The following is a 5702-nucleotide window of genomic DNA, read 5'->3' as shown; positions in this document are numbered from 1 at the left end:
TAAAGCTAAAGTTACACGTTACTTTGCAGATTCAGATTATTATAGCAATATGACATATAATAAACAAATAAATGATCTTGCATTATGATAAATTAAGCTACTTGACAATACATAAAGTAAACCATTTTAATCCAATAACATAAAATGCATAAATGTAAAGTATTCTGAACTGGGCAAATATGCACAATCAGTACTGTGTCTTTTGGTACTTTAAGCATATTCTATCTTACTGTGGTCATGCTACTTTTTCTGAAATTAAACAAAGTAATAAAAAGTTTACACTTTGTACACCAAAATACATAAACTGTAAATACATGTCATGTATAAGAGATCCTCAGTGCTTGACTCCTGCCTTTTTTCCCACCTGTCACACTGCTGATCTCGCCCTCCACCACCTGCCTCTGGACCCACAGATACTGAGAGCACTGATTACATTGGTCCTTAGAGGGCTGACCAGATCGATACAGAGTCACTGTTCAATCCAATACAATCCCAGCCACTCGCTAATGAGAGGGAGAAAAAGACAGACATAGAAAAGAGAGACAAGAAAACCGGTGAAGCTCTGTTCTGAGTTTTTCGTCAAAGTGTAATTGTATCATAGATTTGTCTTTTGTGGATCACAGATACTGACACCTCCATTTTTTCCTTAATCAATACCGCATCATGATTTTGGCATTTACTCTGGTCTGACTGTGCCAATCTCCCAGTGTCCTTTCATCTGATGAAGTGTCTATCCCATTGTCTATCACAGGCTCTCTTTTTTTGGCTCTCGCACATCGCTGTTTAATGATGGTAATTTTCTACCCAGGTCCGAGTGTGAGCTGATGTGGCGAGGCTCTTGGCCCCCTGCTGTTCCTGATGAGGCATGATGGGAAATTACCCAGAGCTCTCTGTTGTCAGATTGTAACTCACTGTTTGGTTGTAATAAGCAGGCAAAGCCATGTGCACACACACACACACACACACACACACACACAAACACACACACACACACACACACACACACACACACACACACACGTGTATGCAGACACCTCTGATTGTGTGCATTAATTACACTGTGTAAGATCACCACGGTGACCACAGCTGTGTGGGCCACGCCTTGCTTTCCGGGTCACTTGGGTCATCAACTCCCTACAACAGTTACAGCATCGTCGCTGTCAGACAAAATAGCACATAATGAGAGTTCTCCTCGCTGTGCTCGCTGTTCAGATACCACACAAACACTCTACATTCATCCATCCATCTATCACTTCCTTTCCCTCTCTGTCCTGTCGTTCCCCTCAACATTTCCAGGTTGTGGATGTGTGTGTGTGTGTGTGTGTGTGTGTGTGGTGTGTGTGTGTGTGTGTGTGTGTGTGTGTGTGTGTGTGTGTGTGTGTGTGTGGATTATTGACTGATGTGGCCGAGGTACAGGGCTCACTGGGACACCACCGCTGGGTGAGTGGATGGTGGTGGAGAGGGCGGAGGGGGGGGGGGCTGCCCCTGTCACCGTGGTGTGTCACCTCTGCAGCAGCGCTGTCACCAACAAATGGAGCTGTAGTGGAACCCTGTAAAGAGAGTCCTGCTGAGGTACTGTTTGAATCAGCTTGGGGCCAGTGGGGGACTGCAGGTTCTGTTTGATCAACATCAGCGGATGTTGGGAGGATGTCCACTGTCAGCTTAACTACATGTGACCAACCACAGTCAACACAGACAGTGGGTGTTTGTTATAAGTGGCAGTATTTTAAAGCAAGGTTCAAGAGAATAGCTTATACAATTCTAAGAATACAGCTCCAAATCAAAGTCAAAATTAAAGAATAGCTAGTGTTGTATGTAAACTTGACTTGGTAGAAAGTGAGGATAAATTCACATGGCAAAAAGATCAGAATCCTTGGGGACACTGGCAGATATAAAAGCCAGGACAGGATAGGTCTGTACCATAACCTTTCCTTTTAAATGACAACTGTCTATTCGACCTGTATCACATTTTGTTTAAATGTAAGAATGCAACCCCAGAACAAGGAAGACTATTTAAACTGTCCAACTGTGTTTAAAAATCCCCACTAAACATGCTTTAAGATGTATGCAAATATTTTGTGTTTGAAGAGGTGTTTTCCTTACACACAAAAATATTTAACCAGTTAAAAATCCATAAAGTCCTACTCTTCCCAGCATCTATGAATTTAACTCTTCTATTTCACTACTTTTTTTTTATTTTTCAAGTTTTCACATTGACATCATATTAGCATTTTGGGCAGTGGTTGGCTTCCATACTAGTTTTGGTGTCAGAAAATAACACCTATACTGAACGTACATGTCTTAACTTCAGATTTAAAATACAAGAGAGAAAACTTTCCCCCTAAAGCAGATTATTGTGAAAAGCCTTTGAAGGTTAAACTCACAAACAGTGTGTTATTCTGCATAGTGAAGGTCAAACATCCAAGTGAAGTGAAAATAAGCAAAACTAAAATCTAAATCTGAAGCTACAGTATGCTGTAGTATATGCTGAAAAACACGTCCTTTATATACTGATATGATGACATTAAACGCTTTAGAACTTCAATGGTTTTAAAGCATGTTAATAAATAAAGAATAAATAAATAAAGTACTTTAGACATGCACTGACTTAAAAATATATTAAGGCCCTGACAAAACAACCCAATAATCGTCGTTCCGACAGTCTGGCGAGGTCGGTGACTCGAGTCAGTTTGGAGTGTTTCATGCCGTTGTCTGTCGGAGGGGCCGTAGGCCATCATTTTGGCTGACCTGACATGCTTGGTCGGAAGGCGGGCACTGTCGGCAGTCGGACTCAAATGACCAATCTGATTGGTGGAGTGCTAACCCAAAAACAAGGAGCGGGATGAGCGTGACTAGAGTCTCCCAAAATTTGACGAAAATTGTCAATTTGGAATGAAGACAGCTTAAGCAACTGCATGGTCTATTTTTTTTTACTTAAACTGTTTTCAGAAACACGTTCAATTAACTATTTTAGTAAAATATGAGATTGAATTCTGAACAAGCAACCTTGACAGTCTGGCTTTGAATTTCCGGAGAAACCAGACCCACGTGACGCGTTCCTCCAATCAGCTGCCGTCGACAGTTGGTGTCGCTTCGGTGTGTTCCGAGGCACTTTTTTGGCCAACTCGGGGAGGCAGTTTCTGCCAACTGTCAGCCGTCGGGTTGGTGTGTCAGGGCCTTTTTAGGCACACTTTGATAAGTCCACTGATGAGGTTATTAAAGACATTTTAACTCACCGTTTTCCCTAATTATGGTGACTGATAAATGATGTGATGCAGACAAAGAAGGAACAAATCTGCGGGCGTTAAATAATCAAAACAAACATGTAGGTTGTTGCAAAAGCAGCTGGATTATTTAGAAGCAGGTTACTTAGAATATTTAGAAAATGTGCCTACTGTAAATTCATTGAATTATGTTTAAAACGTGATGTAATGATCTCATAAACGACCCATTCTACTGTGAGGGTTCACTCTGATGCACAGTGAATCTCCACGTCACATCTTTGATATATCTGTGATATCTGTATCATATTGAGGGCATAGTAAATACATTTCTCCCTGCAGCATTGGCTGCCTTGCCCAGCACCTCTCTGCATTGCTGTAGAGATACCCTTCTAAGGGAGGCTTTGGCTAAAGGATAATGGTCAGCATTACCACTACCAGAGTGCCGCTGGCTGAATGTGGGCAAAATTGCAAGGCCCGACTAAACTGGTGTGACTGAGAACGGTCTCAGAAAGGGCAAAATCAGTCCTGCTCACACACATACAAACACACACACACACACATACACACACACACACCCAGAGGCCAGGAGCTGACAGTAAATAAAACCAGAGTCCCTCCTTAATTAGCTCTCTGCCTGAGGGTGAAAACACAGAGAGAAAGTGTGTCAGTCTTTTCCCTTGTTGGACACTAAGCTGCCACCCCATCCCTCTAACCATGGAAGCCAAGGAACCTATCAGCACACTGATTCATGTGCAGATGTAGCTGAATGGCCTTTATTTACATAGTTATGATGTGATTGTTTTAAAGTCTGCATTCCTTATTCCTCATTTTGATCTCTTCATTGTTATTTTTTAATTGTCACTCAATGCAAATACAGCACAATAAACGACAGCCTTATGCAGAGACAGCAAGAATGGACATGTACTGTAATCGTATCTAATTAGACATAGAAATTAAGTAAATTTAAATATAGGCTGGAACATCATGAGATGTCTGAATTCACTGAGGTGAATATTATAAATGCTGATTAAATTTAACAAATACAAGGTAATGTCTGTCTATACCTTTGTGCATCAGTGATGTCTAAGCCTCTTACTCTAACCTAAGTTCATTATGATTTTAAAATGAGCGCTCTTATCCACGATTTACTAACCCTCATCAACATTTTTAATATAAGTTGTAAGCGTGGCCATAAATAACTTTAATGATATGTTCTTATTTTGTTAAATCCCAAGTAATTTTACTGGATATGTAGTATCACCATCCACTATATAGAATACAAACAATTATGTCATGTTGGAAATATATTTTATATATTTTGGATAATCAGTATAACCTAGGTGAAAGCTTGGTGCTGTAGTCTTGTGAGAGGACGCCTTCTCAGCTGAGCAGGAGATCTGATAGCAGTGCACTACTGACCCCTGCTGGTGTAATCTTGCCCTGAGACACAGGAGTCCAGTGACATATTACTGTAAATCAACAGAAATATTTTTGACTTTGACTTAAAATGAAATGATTTGTGGTTTTTCAAGACTTTATTCGTACTTTTCTTCAAACCCTGAATACATGTAGTTGTATTAATGTAATGAACAGTACTGTATAGTCCCAAAACATAAATCCATACTACTCCATTATATATGACAGAAAACTGGAAATCTGAGAGCTTTTTGCAGGAATTACCATGTATTGACCTTTAATTTCCATTTATTTTATAATTGTTTTCATACAACCCTTTTTGGGGGATTGTTGCTGATACTGGATAATTGACCAAGAAAACAGGAAACACGGGAAGGGAGAAGGAGAGAGAGAGAGAGAGAGAGAGAGAGAGAGAGAGAGAGAGAGAGAGAGAGAGAGTAAAGAAGATAGAACCATGGTCTCCAGATGAAATCAAACCGGGAATATTGAAGTAATGCTTCTTTACTAAACAACCAGAATGCCCCAAGTTACGTTTATTTAATCTTTTAACCTCCACAGCTCTAGAAACATCAAAACAAATCTCAGCATAAGTGGATATACTATTTATTTCTCTGCCAAACAGGCTTGTGTGTCACACCTGACTTAACTGTGACAGGGGTCTGTAAGAGCAGCGGATTTTCACCTCGTTGCCCATCCAAAGTCGCTAAGCCATGTGTCAGAGGGAGGAGGAGAGTGCTTGTAAGTAAGTGCTCTGGGGGGAAAGCAGGTTAAGGAGGTTAAATCCATTTCGTAGCAGACACAGACTGAAGAGACACAGAGGGGACTTGATATGACTCAGTTCATCGGTAGATCATCGTTAAAACATTATGAAACACATGTTTTGTCTGAACAGAAGTAAGGAGTTTCTGCTTAGAAGCTTGACGATGTTTGAGAGAGTGCATCCCCTCTGACCAAAGTGTACTGATGAGTGTTGTCTGAGACAGATTCTTGCTAGGATAGGCCAGCAACTGTATGAGATCAGACAAGCAGAGGACACACTTCATTAACAGCGCATGGCAGTGG

The sequence above is a fragment of the Etheostoma spectabile genome, chromosome 1 (assembly GCF_008692095.1).
Source record: "Etheostoma spectabile isolate EspeVRDwgs_2016 chromosome 1, UIUC_Espe_1.0, whole genome shotgun sequence".
Classification (NCBI taxonomy): Eukaryota; Metazoa; Chordata; class Actinopteri; order Perciformes; family Percidae; genus Etheostoma; species Etheostoma spectabile.
This window is presented reverse-complemented; position numbering follows the sequence as displayed.